General features: G+C 31.6%; 1 long non-coding RNA gene across 3 annotated transcripts; it reads right to left on the reverse strand.

The window, feature by feature from the left end:
* Window positions 1-13,639: 13,639 nt before the first annotated feature.
* Window positions 13,640-17,518, reverse strand: LOC110708234. Of its 3 annotated transcripts, none has more exons than XR_002508670.1 (4): window positions 17,211-17,517; window positions 15,927-16,029; window positions 14,679-15,410; window positions 13,640-14,085 (listed from the first exon to the last, which is right to left on the reverse strand). It is a non-coding gene; the product is annotated as an uncharacterized LOC110708234 (long non-coding RNA). The 3 variants fall into 3 exon arrangements; XR_002508671.1 differs by lacking the exon at window positions 13,640-14,085 and adding an exon at window positions 14,546-14,566 and having other exon boundaries at window positions 17,211-17,518; XR_002508669.1 differs by lacking the exon at window positions 13,640-14,085 and having other exon boundaries at window positions 14,092-15,410; window positions 17,211-17,497.
* Between the last annotated feature and the right edge of the window lie 329 nt (window positions 17,519-17,847).

Genomic DNA, 17,847 nt, shown 5'->3' on the forward strand with positions numbered 1-17,847 from the left:
GGGTAATAAATTGTGCAGCTGTTAATTTCTTATTCTATTCCTTAGTGTTGACATACAATAGACCCAATCAAGAGAATTGTTATACAAATATAAACTTTCTTGTAATTTCACTAGGTGGTGATCTTCGGGATCACTAGAAACATTGATAATAATACTAGTTACTTAAAATTTTCACATATAACTTGTACGTGGTGAGCTTTTGGTCACTTTATATTTGTCAACATAAAAATTATTCTAGTGAACTTCTGGTCACCAATTATTCAGAAAAACCAATATATTATCTCTTGAACTTTTCTTTTTACACAAACTATTAAAAATCACAATCTAAATATAGCTCAATCTCAATGTTATGTCTTGCCATTCAATTTATTTCATATATTTAACATGAGACAGCGTCAGCACATTATTTCTTTCATATTAAATGAAACTTCAGGTTTTCATAACGGGAATTTATTAAACCCCGGATGACCTAATTTTTAATTATCACATCCAATAATCACTTTTCCTTTAGTAAGTATTTAAATTATGGTCAGTTTTATAATACTGGTGATCACCTTATTAAAGATACTTTATGCATGGTCGTGATATAAATACACCAATGTGTTTCTTTCTACAACTGACAAGACAACTAACTAATACTCATACTCCGCTAGAGCATTGATTGTAATCTTGATACATGCTAATTTTTGTTGGACAACATTTTATACTCTTCTGGAGTACTTTATATAATCATAACCTTCTTTAATGTAATAGAAATGATATCTTTAGGAAATGTGTCACTTACTCATATTTGTCATTGTCAATTATTGCTCATTTTCTCTTCCAAGGATTCTTATCGTTGTAACCCTTTGGATTACCACACTTTAGATGTTCTAGTTTCAATAGCAACTGATCTTGTCCTTCTAGGAAATCAGTTTATATATACATTTATAGCTAGTATATAGGTAATGACATTTATTCATATCCATCTTCAGATGGTATCATTCTAAATATTTGATTATCATGTGGCCACCTCTATTAAGAAATAAATCATAGATATTTAGGCTAGTGTATGTACCAAACTGACATCAACATATTTAATTATTCATGTGCAAGGATTACATAAAAGCAATGGAATAAACACTGTCTTCCCCTAATCCTTGCATATGGGGTATACAAATAGTCCAACAATCTTTATATCTCTTGGTCTTTTTAAGCCATAAATTTTTTAGCAATACAAGTATCAAACAAAACAAAATTATTCTTTTCCTCTTGCCCAATTATATGAATCTTTATATTAAAAATTATCAAAATTAAAGTATGGGCATAATGAATACATTTTTTTTTTCAACTACGAAACTCATAATGTCATGCTAAATTTCTTTAACTTAATCACTATTTCTTGTTCAAATAGATATTTTTCATATATAATCAAGAAACTATAATGCAAACATACTTGTTATCCTATTAATTCCATAAATTCCTATTCACTTTTGGGAGTGAGTAAATCAAGTAATATATGAATCATCAATTCTCACCTTGAGTTTGGTTTTCATATAGAATATTACACAAAATCTTTTGTATATTCTCTTATGAAATTGTGCTTATAAAACCACATTAGTATTGCAAGTGGTAGATAATTTAAGCAACATACTTTACAAACTAATAGTAATTTAAAGGCATATATGTATCTTCATGTTATTTTGGAGAGTTTTTGACCCTTCATAATTAAAGAGATTCAGAACCATATAAAGAAAATTACCTTCCTAATTATGACTCTTTATTTTATTTTAATAAATTGTACTATTTGATACTTTGCTACACAACTTGACTGGTTCACTATATTCTACCAAAGACAGTATTAACATGATACAATAATCACTTGATTCAATCAAGATAGTTTAGACTCGTAAAGTTAAATATGTAACACAATTAATATCCACATTTACGTACTCCACGACTAATACAAGTTTATTTCTATTGTACTAGAAAACTAGCATATATGCTTTAAATAAGGAGGAAGTTTTTAAGATAATTATTGAACCTATAAAAGAGAATAATAATGGATACTAACATTTTGCAACCTCTTCGGCGCATGCAAGGTACCAAATTGTGTTCTTCATGCATATAATTAAGAAGTTTAGACAAAATATTTAATCATTTATTTTGATAAAAGCAAGAATCAGTAACACTATATACCACAACTTCAACAAGTGGTGCATATCATATTATCATATATACTTTGCATTATGGAAAACATGTACATGTATAATAAATCAGGATATAGTTCAATCTTAACATAAAAGGTGATGATTTCATGATTAATTTCATACTAATTATTTCAGTAAATACAAAATATTTACCTTGATGATGATAGGTTTTCCTTATCTCTTAATCGGATAGGATTGATTTCCATATTGTTAAAAATTATCGTATCATAGCCAATAAAGAAAATAACAATAAATTATTATTTAATAACAATATAATTAGGTAGTATCATAAACAATAACACTGAACATAAACATTAGCATAGATAGTTAATTTAATCCTATTATTTATTAACAAAACGATAAAATAATGTAAACCGATTTGCCGACTTGATTAGCCGGGTAGGATTTTGATAAATAAGTTCAACTGATGATCAACAAATATTTCAAGAGCTTAAATGGAATTTTCCGATCATGCTATAAAATTCTATACTAATTCAAAGTCACAGTAACAAAAAAAAAAAGGAATATTGACCAATACGATACAATGCAATACAATTATACAAATAAAAAAAAATTGTGCACATGTGAATAGGATAATCACAAATTCATTATGAAATTGCTCTAATAATCATTCTTAAACAAAATAAAGCGGAAAAAGAATAAATTGCAATAGAAGTAGTATACGTTAATTTAAGTGATATTATCAAATCGATGGAAATAAAATCGAAATTATTCATATTCTCTTGTACATAGAATTATTTACATAAAGCAATCTGAAGTATATACGTACCTTTGATTGAGATCTAAATTAAACGAGTAGTCGCCTTATCAGCCAAGGTTAATGCTTAATCGACTAAGATTAGTTTCCTGGTTATTAGAGTAGATTAACCTAATTCAATCGGGGCTTTGGTGATGATAACGTGTTATAAAATTAAAGAGAAAGAGAAGAAATTAGGGAGAGAATAGATCAGTCTATTTTATTCCATAGAGTGGGGATATAAATATACATACAATATAACTAGGGTTTGCTTAGATAATAATAAACCCTAATTCTAGAACATTCCGAAATGATAAAGGAGGATAATGGATATCTATACAATATTTCATAACAATTCTTTTTTTTTTTGTGAGTGTTTTATTTTAGGTTATTTTGACTACTACCACCCACAAAAAACGAAAAATTTGGTATTACCACCTCCATAAAAAAAAGTTTTATTTTACGACCACATAAAAAAAAATTGGCTTCTACCACCAATCACCTCCAACTAACGGATTCCGTCCATAAATCAATCAGTTAGGGGCGTACCATGTCTACGTGTCACCGTATTATTGGGTTTTTTTTTATTTGTTAATATATTTATTTTTTTACCCAATAATATGGTGACACGTGGACATGATAGGCCCCACTAACGAATTTATGGACAGAATCCGTTAGTTGGCGGTGATTGGTGGTAAAAGTCAATTTTCATTTTTTATGTGGTGATTAAGTAAAACTTTTCTATGGAGGTGGTAAAAGCAATTAATTTGTTTTTTGGAGGTGGTAAAAATAAAAAATTCCTTTATTTTAACCAAACCACTCGACTACTACCTTATTCTTATTTCCCAACCACGAGGCACAAACCACCACCCACACGGCCACGAGTCACCGACTGCAGCGAGCATCTTTGGCAAATATTTGCTAAGAAATTAACATCACAAGATAATATGGCATTTGAATCCCCCTTGTAACATCACTCCTTTTTTTTGGGGGGGGGGGTGTTTTATTTCAACCATACCACTCGACTACTCCTTTTCCCTTATTCCTATTTCCCAACTAAACCCAAATTACTTGTATTGTGTATCCGTATTTTTTTTTAAAATAGGTTGTTGTTAGTTGAATTATCGAAATTGTCCCCCGTTATCAAATTTCTAGGTCCGCCACTGATGACAACTAAAAATCTATCTATCTAAATATATACTAAAACAGAGGACGCTCAATCTACAACTTAACACATGTCACTCTGTGGTTAAAAACTTTTCCGCTTATTTTTCTTACCTTAAAAATATAACCTAAATCTTATTGTGATATTGTAAATATCACTATAAATATGTATATTCATACACCATACAATTAAAAAAAATATTCTTACACTAAAAAATCAATTTTTTTTTTTGAAAACACTAATAAGATCAATTAGTATAACAAAATATATTATCACGGAATATATTGATTGCACAAAATCTTTTATTATAAATTAAATTATGATATAATATTCCCGTAATTGCGATTTAATTAATAGTGATTAAGGATTTGTTCACATTTACTGAACTAAACTGGACTGAACTAATTGGAGCTGAACTGAGCTGAACCGAACTGAAATTAAGCTGAAGTAGTGAACAGGCGCTAAGCCAGTTTAAAAAATTGATCTTATTACATATTTACATACACATAGTGACATAATATTATCACCTTAAGACTGAATAACTAAAATTTACAGCTTTATAATTTATTATAAATGGCATATGACACGAGTAATGATTTCACAACTCTCAAAGAAAAGTGGAAGATCAAAGTTAGAATTGTTAGAATTTGGTACTCTCCAATCCTGGCCATTTCCGCTATTTTAAATAAATTAAAGAGTTTTATTATAAATTGTCAAAATATTTTTTAAACCTATATGTCTTCTATAAATCTTACATATATATGGATACTTTTTAATAAATATTTTAGACATCCTATAATTTTAGATTTTTAGTAAGTTACAATTTATCAACGAAAATATTTGATCAAATAATATTATATTACGTATACTTAACAAAATATCAACTAAATAAGTTTAAAACGTACTATTATTAACAACTCTTATATATTGAAAAAAACCCTAAAATTTATAGTGTTTTACAAAATTGCATCGTATCATGTCAATATACATTGTAAATATACTTTGTAATATATTCTATAAATTGTCAAAATATTGATTTTGTGTCAAATTGTTGCAAAAAAAAAATGTAACTTGTACTGTTTTACAATTGTCAAATTTCACGCAAAATTGTAAATAAGAATTTTTATATATACTTAAAATAATATCCTAAATAAGTTTTGACAAAAAGATGGACATAGACATGTCAATCGGGTCGGGTAGGGTCATTTCGAACCACAGTTCATTTCCGTCCTGTCACTTCATTTCACGGTTCAAGAAATATTCAACTCTAACCCAAAGTTTTGGATCAACCCAACGGTTATAAACAATTTTATTAACCTGTCAATTGGGTCGGGTTCGGGTTGGATCATTCCAACCCACGGGTCATTTCATGTCGGGTCACTTCATTTCACAGGTTGAGATATGTTCAACTCTAACCCAATGTTTTAGGTCAACCCAACGGTTTAGAACAACTTTGTTATATAATTTTTTTTTAATGTTTAGAAATTTATAATTTTCAAATTTACTTTGTTATTATTTATTTTTTCAATTTTGGAATAGAATATTCTCAATAATATTATTTTTAGCCATTATATGCCTACTACATAATTTAAATCGCCACAAAGCGCATCTATCCCTAATTAATAAAAAAATGATTATTAGAAAAAAAATACTTGTAAACACTACAAAATTAAAGGAGGAGGCTAGGCTAGGCTAGGCTAGGCCAATGTGGCATGCATGCATGAAGATAATGTGGGTTATGTGAATGCATGCAATTAGTGTGGATCGATAGTTGGTGTAGGAGACTAGGAGGTTGTTATTATGGATCTGTGTAAGAGTTATATGAGATGGATAAATGAGATAAGCAAATAATGTTGGATAGTAGACAAATTAAATGATCAAACTCAATCAATAAACTAGATATTAATTTTCAAATATGTGTAGAAAAATGATCAAATTCCATTAATAAAGTTAATATAGGAGGTTGTTGTGATAGCGATTGTTTCAAAATAATGAATAATATAGAGAATCACTATTGTAGATTAAACTAACTATTATAGTTTAACTTTATAAGATTTAATATTTATTTCAACTAACTATTTACTCAGGTAGAATTTGAACTTTTAAAACCGTGCAATTGCACGGGTTCTATACTAGTATTATCTAAAATGATACTTCGCAGTATTATTTTTGAAATGCATGTCAAAATCATGCGTCAAACTCGGTGGAATTAATATTTATTTCAACCTACGAGTAATATTTTTACAAAAAGATATGCATTGAAAATAGTGAAAAAGAAAAATAGGATAAATATTAAATAATCTCCAATGTGAGTATGTATAGGAATTTTTTTAGGAAAGTATAAGATTTTCTTCTCTTCAACTTTTCAAACCAAAAAATTCAAACGTCCTGAAAATCATAACATAAATATTCAAATCAAATAAGTTCATACCAGACTTTGATTTTTTTTTTTTAAATTAGTAAACTTAATTAACGTGAAGAAAAAATAACCTGCATAACTGCATGTATCAACAATTCAATAACGCATTTCATAGGCCAAAACTTAATGTCTTTTTGAGCAAGAGCTCAGGTTCCTCTGTCCCTTCGTTTTATAAATTAGAATAGAATATAACTAGCATATACGCCCGTTTGATGCATGAGCAATTATATATTTATGTGTTTTTTTAAAATAAATAAATAATAAATGTATTATATTGCTTGTTAGTGTTATTCATAGAGATTAAAGTGATAATAAAGTGACATTATCTATGTTAATCTTTAAAGGGAACTTTCGAATTTCTTTTGTACTCCTGAGTCTAGATTATGTACATTTTATATCATTTCGATGTGACTTACTTATTATTTCATTTTGTATATATGTTATTTTAAAAATAAGGAAATTTCTCAATGGTACGTAGCTATGTACTTTTGCACATTCTCAATATATAATAACAAAATATTTGGCCAATTCTCCCAAATAGCATTACTTTTTATAAGTTTATCTAAAATGACAACATTTTTATAATTAGTAACTAATTAGTTAATTAAATGATATTTTTTTAAAAAAAAGATAAATTTAAAAGAATGTATACAGTCCTCTTTGTCAGCCACCCCACACCACCGACTAGCCACTAGATGCCACCACCACTAAGCTCACATAAACCTTGCGTACCCACCAACATGTTGCCGACTACCACCAAAATACACTACCACCAACCGCGCCTAACTCTTGCGAACCCACCCCCACATCGCTGACTAGCCACTAGAATCCACCACCACCAAGATCGCCTAAAACCTTGCAAACCTACCCCCACACTGCTTGCTAGCCACCAGAATTCACTACCACCAAGCTCACCTAAACCCTGCGTACCCACCCTACGCCGCCGACTAGCCACCATTAGCCACCACCACTAGTTTGCACCTAATGAAGATTGTCAATTGGGGAAAAATCGAAAACCCTAAAAATCTAAAAAAAAAAATTCAAAGGCTAACTAGAAAGTGTAGACATCTACTTTTGGCCTCCTGTCCCGACGGGAAGTGCAATGACGATAAATAAAACCATCTTCGTGTTAGATCGAAGTGAAGAATACTTATGAAGAACTGGTTAAGCCACAAAACACAAAAGACTAGCCCGAATTAAAGATAAAAGCCAAAACAAAGGTCCAATTAACTAAACCCGATCATAATTAGGCTTAAGCCCGTGCTTAAAACCCAATAATGACGAATTTAGGAGCGCCTAGGTTAAATTTTAATGTTGCCGCAGAAAAAGTCGCGCGCATCTCAAACAGTCTCACTGGGCTGCCGCGCGCAACTAATTCAGTTGCGCGCAATACCCAGCGCAACCTCCAGAGTTGCGCTGCGGAAGATTCAGAATTATACGAAAAATATAAAATCGAATCTTACCATAAAGCTGCACGCAAGACAATTAGTTGCGCTGCCCGTAGCAGCGCAACCTAATCACTTGCGCTGGGATGCCGCGCGCAACTCATCCTATTGCGCGCGACTCTTGCTGCGGCGGAATGCTCGTAACCCTAAACCTAATCATTCCCTATAAATAAGAGCTTAAACCAAGGTTTAAAGGCATAGAAAAAATAACTTAAAACTCTGGCGAAATACTTGTGAACTTGTGTAACCTAAACCCTCTTGTCCTAAACACTCACCCCTTTTATATTTTGTTACTACGGTGGAGGTTCTCCAACAAGAAGGAATCCATAAGTGTTCTAAACGAAGATCTAGCAAAGAGAAGTGGTAAATTCCCGAGCACTTAGTTAAATCACATTTATTTTCTTGTTTTAAAGAACCCTAATTAATTAATTAGTGTTGTTTGATCACCTTTAAAATAATTCATTATTCAATTCCACATAGTATCTTGTGTTAAATAAAGATTAGAATTGAATTAAATAATTGTTGGTTGATCACTTAAGCTAAGGCGAATATTGTTTATTTTCTTGTCCTTTTCACGAATTTGATTAAATAAAGAATAACGACATTACGATGTAATTCCTACGTGAATTGGTATGTGTAATTAAAATCAACTAACATAGTTTTAGGTATCGTGTTGCATATATTGTTTGGTGATGAAATTGTAAAAAAGGAAGAGCTAGTAGAGGCCGCACTAGGGCTAGGATAACAGTTCCCCTCTAAAGGGAACGTTATTTTAGTACCCTCGCTACCGAACTCATTTATGGTTTATAGACCAATTTAGGCATGGGTAAACTTATGATTTGTGCTAATTATTCCATGAAATCCACATGGAAGAAAGGCATGAACGAGGTTTATGAGTTTTCCTAAAACTCATTGGCGACTCCCTACTTGTTTCTTACCAAAAAGCGTAATGATATAATCAATTCTAATTCAAGGTCCCCCAAACAATCATGAATTCAAATCCTACTACACCCTAACAAGTGTAAAGCCCTAGGCTTTTAAAGGGTCATGGGCATTTAAGGAGAGGACCCCTTACGATGGGAACACCCTCCTTACAGAAAGCAATAAAGGAAAAGGGAACAAAAAATGAAGGAACTCTAATTGAGAAATCAATTTGGGGGAATTTGAAAAAACAACAAGATATTTGATGGATACCAAAAATTGTCAATGACAATTTGTTGCCATAATTAAAGGGGGTTTTAGGGTTCTAGTGAGCTGAGGGTGGGGTGGTTCCGTCAGGTTCAGGCGAGTAGGTTGGTATGATTATCGAGGGTGGTGGTGGGTTCCGGTGGCTAACCAACGGCGTGGGGTGGCTATGAAAGAAGGCTTTGTACTTTCTATTTCTATATCTTTTTTTTGTTAATTATTTTTTTTACAAGAATGCTAATTAATAGAAAATTATTACTCCATAATTAATTAAGCTAATTAGTTACTAATTGTAAAAATATTGTCATATTAGAGAAACTTATAAAAAAATAACTAGGTTAGGTACTATGCCATGCACGGTAATTTTCAATAACTGTTATATATAAACACCAATTGGTTGTTGGTGCAATAATGGTGATTGAGACTGCACTTGGTAGAGAGGATTGTAGTGTTCGATCCCGCAACAATAATTAGGAGGGTTGAAACCTAATTGTCTAGAACTAATCCCTTAATAGTATTAGCCTAAAGGGTGAACCGGGTAGAACACCAAAAAAACAAAACAAAAATATCAAAGTAGTAATTGAATATATTTGTAAAAAAAAAAAGTATAAATAACTGAATTCAAATTCAAATATACTTACTTATTTTGTATCAACCTTTCTTGTTGTGCCTGATTTGTTCTTTTTTCTATAAATTCATGAATATCAACCCATTTTGCACGATGATGTGAAATTGAAAATTCAAATTCAATTGAACAATTTTGTATTTGTTTGTTGTAGTTAATGCAAATTATTTTGGATGAAATTTAGTAGTTTTTGTTGAATGAAAGAAGGTTTCGGTAAGGAAAAAATGGAGTTGGAGAATTTAGAGAGATAGAAAGTGGAGGAGGGTCAATTTCATTACATGTTATTTTATTTTAAACATATGTTATTTCGCTTTAATATGTTATAATAGGTGGATTACCATGAAGATGGTACTCCAGGAGTATATAATACTAATTGGGGAACTCCCTCTTTTTTTGTTGGGAATTTTCCTTTTCAAAAATACCCTTTAATTTAAAAAAATACTTATTTTCAAGAAAAATATTTGTTAAAAAAATTAATAATAAAACTAATCAAATAAATAAATATATATATATATATATATATATGACCAGATTATAATGAGAATCAATCCTATAATGGGAACTAAGAACTACTCTGGACCATCATCTGGACCATCAGATCTAAAAGAAAAGGCGCGCGATCTAACAGCCCAGATTGAATTACGCATATTCAGTTCATTTCCCAAAATTCATGCGCACTTTCTCTCTCCTCGGGCATTTTCTCACTCCTCCATTACAACGAGCCTCTGAATTCTCCATTAAAGGGGGCTCCGAGCTTTCTCTACTCCATTGAAGCGACTTCCGAGCTTTCACTACTCCATTGAAGCGGCTTCTCGGCTTTCTAGATTCCATTGATGTAGTTTTTGAGGTAAGTATTTTTTTCTTTTTTTGTTAATCACCGATTTTAATTTCACTATCCTAGTTCATCATTTAATTTTATATTTTGTATAGTCAATTTAGGGTTCTTAATTGTGAAAATCGAATTCTTTTATATAATTTTTGAGGTTAAATTGTGAATGATTATAGTGATTGATTTTGTTGCTAGAATTCTTAAAATACCTTGATCGTAAAACATCGAAATTGAAATTTATGTGAATGTTGGTAAGTTTGTGAACAAATCTATGTGAATTGAGTAAATTCTCATGGTAATTTTATGACAATTGAGTTTTATGATTTTTGGAATGGTAGTTTTTAGCTTATAATTTTGCATAAATGTTGAGCTTCTACTCTAACCGCAATTAGCTAGTACTCAATATTATTAGTTTTTAGTTTTTTTTTCCCCTCTTGATTAAAAAGTAGATTGAAAGTTATTAAAAGTAAACCAGTTAGACTCAAAAGTTAATGAAAGGAAACATAATTGGATTATCGATTATGCTTTGAACGTCAGAAAGTCTTCTATGTTGATTATGATTATGTGAAATCAAACCCCTCGGACGTGCCACATTAGACTTTACAGTTAAAGTAATTGATTTTTCTGTCACAACTTTTTCAGGTTTGCATTTAGCTGTTGTTGTAGCCTCAACTAGGTTGCTCTGATCATTTTCTCGGTCACATTCCTATTGTTTATTGTCAAAGGCAGAGAACAGGACCGAGGGCCTCCTAGAGCAAAGACTATGACGTTGAAATAAGCCGCCTATGAAGTCTGACACATTCGTTTTGCATCTTTTCAAAAGGGGTAGCAATTGAGGATTCCAGCCAACCCCATGGTCTGAAGTTATTGATTGAGGATTATCCATTTGCAGTTGACGGACTAGAAATCTAATATTCAATTGAGACATGGGTGTATGACTACTGCTCTTACAACTACCCAACAGACGACCTAGTAGAATAAGATCCTGAACTTCAATCATGGTGGAAAGAAATCCACTATGTAGTGGTGATAAGAAAGATGAACCATGGTGATAAGAAAGATGAACCATGGTGGTCGGAAATGAAAACCAGGCATGATCTTACAAACACATGCACCATCATCACGTAGGTTGCTTCTGCACTCCATGCTGCTGTCGGACAGTATCCTTATGTAGGATACCTCCCAAACTGGCCTACTGTAAGCATGCGATTCATGCCTCAGCCACGCACTCCAAAACACGTTGAGCTCGAGTCTGATTTTGAGAGAGCCTTTCTAAAAACAATAACAGCCCAATTTAAGACACTCCTCGGAGTTTCATTAGTTGAAATTTTTTCGTGCCACTCCACAGATGAGATCTACCTTGTACAACAGGATACCCCTAAGTGGACTTCTGTTGCTTAACTACTTGTTGCATTCCAGAGATTTTCGATGATGCTATCAGATATTGAAAAGAATAACACAAAAAGAACAATGACAAGATACTTAAAAATCATGAGGGACCGGTTAAGGTTCCATACACTTTACTGTATCCAACACATCAAATTAGCTCAAGTGGCATTTTGTGTGAAAAAGTAAATAAAAAAGACACTAAAGTGAATAAAAAAGACTTTAAAGTAAACCTATTAGCTCAAGTGGTAGAGCACTATGCGGATGTATAGAGGTGTAGGTTCGATTCCTATATAGGTTATTATCTATAAAAGTAAATATAAAACACTCTAAAGTTATTCAAAGTAAATAAAAATTAAATATCACATCAATAGAAGTATATGCACTAGTAAATAAGCTACATGAAACTAAGCTCTATTTCAACTTATAACAATCTCACCTTTCTCTAATATCACAAATAAATGATGCATACAAAAGGTATTGGCTAGTTCGAATTATTGTCTACATAACAATCGAAAGTAAATAAAAAAAATCCATAATGTAAATCAAACTATCTTAAAAGTAAATAGAGAAATTAAAAAGTAATTCAAAAAACATCTCTAAAGTAATTTAAAATAGCTCGAAAAGAAATCAAAAGTAAATAATTATATCTCAAAAGTAAATCATAATAGTTTAAAAGTAAATAAAAACATCTAGGCTATCGGCAGGTCGTGGTTAGTGTTGGTTGTGGTCGTGGTTAGTGGTGCTGGGGTTGAGGTGGTTAGTGGTGTTGGTGGTTGAGGTTAGGATAAAGAAAGAAGGTGGTGGGGTTAGGTTGTGATGTAGTGGTGGTTATGGTGTAGCTAAGGTGGGAGATGAGAGATTGAAAAAAAAAAGAAAAAAAAATTGTTATACAAGTTGTAGGTTAAAAGGCTCATTTTTAGCAAATGAGGGTCAAAGGTGGGATTATTCTAGGAATTCAAAAAGGTGGGATTATTTTGAGTAGAAAAGACAAAGGTGAGATTATTAGTTTTCAATTTTCCATTAAAATAACATCAAAGTAAATACATAATATTAACTCAAAAGTAAATAGTCTATACTCAAAAGTAAATTATATCTACTCAAAAGCAAATTAGTAAACATATAAAAAAAAGAAGGGTCAAATTAGAGCATGGGAGAATGACAACTATTTAGTCTAGGGCGAACATTATTGCTGAGAAAAAAAAAAGTGGGGTATTAGTTTACCATCATGTTTATGTATTTAATCCTTAGATAAGTTAGCGATCTTGAGTTTCTAGTAATAAAAGTAGGTACAAAATAAGTTATAGTAAATAAAATATTTATTAAAGTAAATAGAAATGAAATTCAACTTCTCCACTTCTAAAATGGATATTGCTAAGAAAAAATGCTTAATGACGGTCTCTAATTGCTATGAATGCTTAAATATGTAGTATAAGATTATAAAACCTATTGTCATACCTTTAATCCTTGGATAAGTGAAGCTTGAGTTTCTTAGTAATAAAAGTAGATACAAATAAGTTGAAGTAAATAAAATATTTCTTAAAGTAAATACAAATGAACCTACGTGGGATTCGAACCCACATCTTTTGTGCACTTGCACAATGCTCTACCTATTGAGCTAGTAGGCTAGTGTGTATTTAACAATAAATAAAGAAAATTAATTCAAAAGTAAATAAAAAATTCTTAAAAGTAAACAAAAATAAAAACTTCTGATATGAAGTATAAATCAGAAATAGAAGTATATAGACACTATTTCAGATAATGTGGTAAATCTCTGACTTTACATTTATGATCAACTTACAGTGCCATCTGTCTTTATTTAGGGCTTTATGGGACTGATACCATTTCTTGAAAAACTCAGCTCCGATTCTTCAGTATCATCAAACCTAGGTGAGGCATCTGATTCCGTTGAAGGTGTTGCTTCAAATTTGGACTTAAATCATCTCAACAAGTTACATGGTTCCTTGCTTTCGTTTGAGACATTGGACTCTTCTGGTATATTGGTTCCTCAGCTACATATTGGAATGTGTTTTTCATGCCTTTCTTGGGTATGACCTTTGAGCTTCAAACTGATGTGATAATAATCTGTCATATTGGTTCTTCTGTATTAATTCCAGTCTTTTCAGTGAGTGAATTCAATGTATCATTTAATTTTGTAAAGTATTCCCCTTAAATAAGCTATATTCTGATAATTATTATCTGTCATAGTTAAAACATCCCTTCAATTAACAAATTACGCATAAAATTCATCTCACGAACTTAATCTGTCAAACCTGAAGTATACACAGTGCACAAGATGGACAGAAACAAATATGATCACAACCAAATTAAACAAATCAAAACGAAACCTAACTGACATGAGCAATGGAATATGATATTTTCACAAATAACCTAAAATCGAGTAAATGGATATCAATGATAAAAATCAATGGTACAAGCTTCACCGGCATTCAGCTAACACTTTCTTGATCCAATACCAAACTAGGCTACTATATATGCATCGCATAACCTTGATTTAAAATCAAAGAAAACAACAATAATCAAAGAAACTGAAAGGCTCTGGAAGCTACCTTAACATAGAATAGAATGATCAAATTGTCGAAGCTACTGATGAATAGATAAGAAGGAATTTCGATAGACAACTCTGAGATTCTTGCAACATGAAGTGAGGTTATTACCTCCAACAGGAGTGTGATCTCAAATCCAGTCAAATCATCCACGAAGAAAAACCGGTTCAAGGAATTGTCACGGTGTCAATAAAATGCAATGCAGATTTAGTTGCCACTGCTTTTACATCAGCCCATTCAGAAAAGCAATGATAGAGGTTCCCAAACTTGATCGGAGAAACACTTCCACTTGTAGCTAGAAGGATCCTGGGTCTTCTAGGTGTGTCATTAGTCTGTACAGGTTCTATGTGAGTAGTAACAGGCTTTCCTTATGCCATGACCAAAGAACAAGCCAACTCTGTTAAAAAATCTGAGATATATCCATAGCCATAAAGTCACAAATCAAAATAGCGTACTTCACTCTGTCTAATTTAATGCAGCTAATAAAACTAACAGATGCAATGAAATGAGAAAATTATAAGAAACCACATTACAAAATCAGATTACTTGCCATTATGCAGCCTTGGCACTATGCATCATATGAGTAATATGACAGAAGTAGATAAAAAAATAATAAAAAGTAGATAAAAAAGTAGACTACTTGGCCCGTTTCGCTCAACTTCAAGAACTCCCGACCACCATTTACAGCAGCAGCTGTACAGCAGAAGTAGCATAGCAACAGTAGGCGGTAGAGCAGAAGTAGAACATCAGCATCAAGCCATGGAAGGGCAGTACGTAGTTGCAGCAGCAGCCTTGGCAAGGCAAAAGTAGAAGCTGCAGTAGCAAGCCATGGCAGGGCAGCAGCTACGTGGGATTCAAAGGTAAATAAAATAAATTACTCAAAACTAAATAAAATAATCTCAAAAGTAAATAATATAAACTTAAAAGTAAACAATATAAATTAGCTCTAAGATTTAACGATTAATTAGGTTTGAAGGCCTCTATGTATCATTAAACCGAAAAACTTTGGGGTTGTCATATTTTTTCTAGATTGGCTGAGGACCACAGCTCTATTTCTACCTCCAAATATCTCTAATGTAAATCAACTAAGAGAGAAATATATGACTTGAGGTTAAAGTGATAGTTTTTACATTAAAAGTTAATAAATCAATGTAAAAAGTAAATAATATTATATTTTGGAAGAAAACTACTTAAACAAGCATTTATATTGCAAAATAACTCATAAGTAAACAAAACAAAAATCTCAAAAGTAAATAAAAAGGTTTATATAGTATATGTAAAAAGAAGAGTTTACACCTAGAAACTACCCATAATTGGGTACTAGTGTAAATGCAAGAACACAAAATTTCATCAGGATACCTTAAGAATATTGCTTCCACTTATGTTAATTCCATAGCTTTATACTGAACATCAGATCATGTCCGAATTCTATCGGCACCAACACCACAATAGTATCTGCACCCTAGAAATGCAAAATTCACATTCATAAATAAACATTATTCTATAAAAGAACAAATCTTATATAAAAGAAATGTAGGTGAAATGGGGGTAAATAACAGGCATTGGGACAAATGTAAGCTCCTACAGGACATCCTAAGTGCTAATTAACAATTTGTTAAATCATCATGTGTTTTAGCTCTATTCCAAACCTGTAGAAGGATAATTGAAAAATACAATATTATATTGTCAAGCAATTTGAAATCCTATCCCTACATAATTTTGCAATATGAATGCTTCTACCTGAAGCACAAATGGGGTCATCTTTATGGTGAAGATCCTCTGGCAAACTAAGAAAGTTACTAAAACTCAAAATTATATTATATTATATCAAAAGTTAATCAAAGTATGTCAAAAGTAAGCCAAAATTACTCAAATGTAATGATAATTATTAATCACTCATTAGAAAGGAATGATTTATGTTTATCTTATTAGACTACACAGTGATATCAATGGTACTTTAATTTAACAAAAAACCTATAAATACTCTAAGAAAATCAACAATAGCTAGTTGCCAATCAAGTGCGAACATCAACAGTTGCTAGTAGCATTAGGCTTTCATTAAGTCCCCACTGTTTTAACTTTAAATATATAGCAGTAGCAACCTTGGCAGGGCATCAGCCTTGGCAAGGCAGCATCACTCAACCACTTCTCGGATTCAAAACTCCTCCAAGAAACTTCATTACATACACCTCATTCCCCTTCGATTGCAAAAAAGTATAACACATTATGAAACATCAACACCATAAAACAATGTACAAAACTCAATCATTACAATCAACTCAAAAGTAAATAATTCAAGCTCAAAAGTAAATAATTCATGCTCAAAAGTAATAACTCATGAAAACAAAACCCCACTCGTTTAACACCTCATTCCTCCTTAACCAGATTTAGGTGAACATTAAAAAAAAAGTAAAAAAAAATGCATCAGATTATAAAAAAACTAAAACTAAATTCGATTAAAAAGCAACAAAATAGAATAAGAAACAAAAACCCTGACAAAATAAAATACAATAATAATCAAATTGAGTAAACCACAACCATAAAATGGTAATCGAAAAAGACAGTCGAACAAAAACAAAGCAAAACCTAATTATATAAAAACTTAATATCACTTATAAAACAAAAAGAATCTATAAAATTTACCTCTCCATAATGATCGATTAACATAAATCGAGTAGCAAACTCGAAGAATTGGAACTAAATTGAAGATATTAGACAGCAAAATCCAAAAAATCGAGCAGCAAAATCGAACTATCAATCGTCGTTGAGAGCTTTTGAGAGAAGAGAGAGAAACTAAGAAGAATAGAGAGAGAAAAAAAAAGAAGCGAAAAAATTAGAACAAAGGTCATTCATTGACTAAAATTACGGAGTTACCCTTAATGAAGCGGGTGAACTGTAGGCTGTGACAATTTAATTAGCATATTAAATTTCTTAAGAAAGCATATTTACAATTTCAACTTCACCTTCAAATATTCATTTTTTTTAAATTGGTATACAATAAAAATTATCAAATAATTCATAAATGTGATTTCTAATTTATGATAATCCTAACAAATAAACAATTTCTTATTCAAATTTGGTCAGTAGAGGATCCATAGTAGGAATGGCAACGGATCGGATTCGGGACGGATGTGGCTAAATCCGAATCCGATCCATTTAGTAAACGGACCCTGGACTTGGATCAGAATCCGAGTCCGAGTCCGAATCCGAAAAGTCCGAGTCCGAATCCGATCCGACTCGTAATTTTCGGATCCGAATCCGGTCCGTTTATTCGGACCTC

The sequence above is a fragment of the Chenopodium quinoa genome, unplaced genomic scaffold, assembly GCF_001683475.1.
Source record: "Chenopodium quinoa cultivar QQ74 unplaced genomic scaffold, ASM168347v1, whole genome shotgun sequence".
Classification (NCBI taxonomy): domain Eukaryota; kingdom Viridiplantae; phylum Streptophyta; class Magnoliopsida; order Caryophyllales; family Amaranthaceae; genus Chenopodium; species Chenopodium quinoa.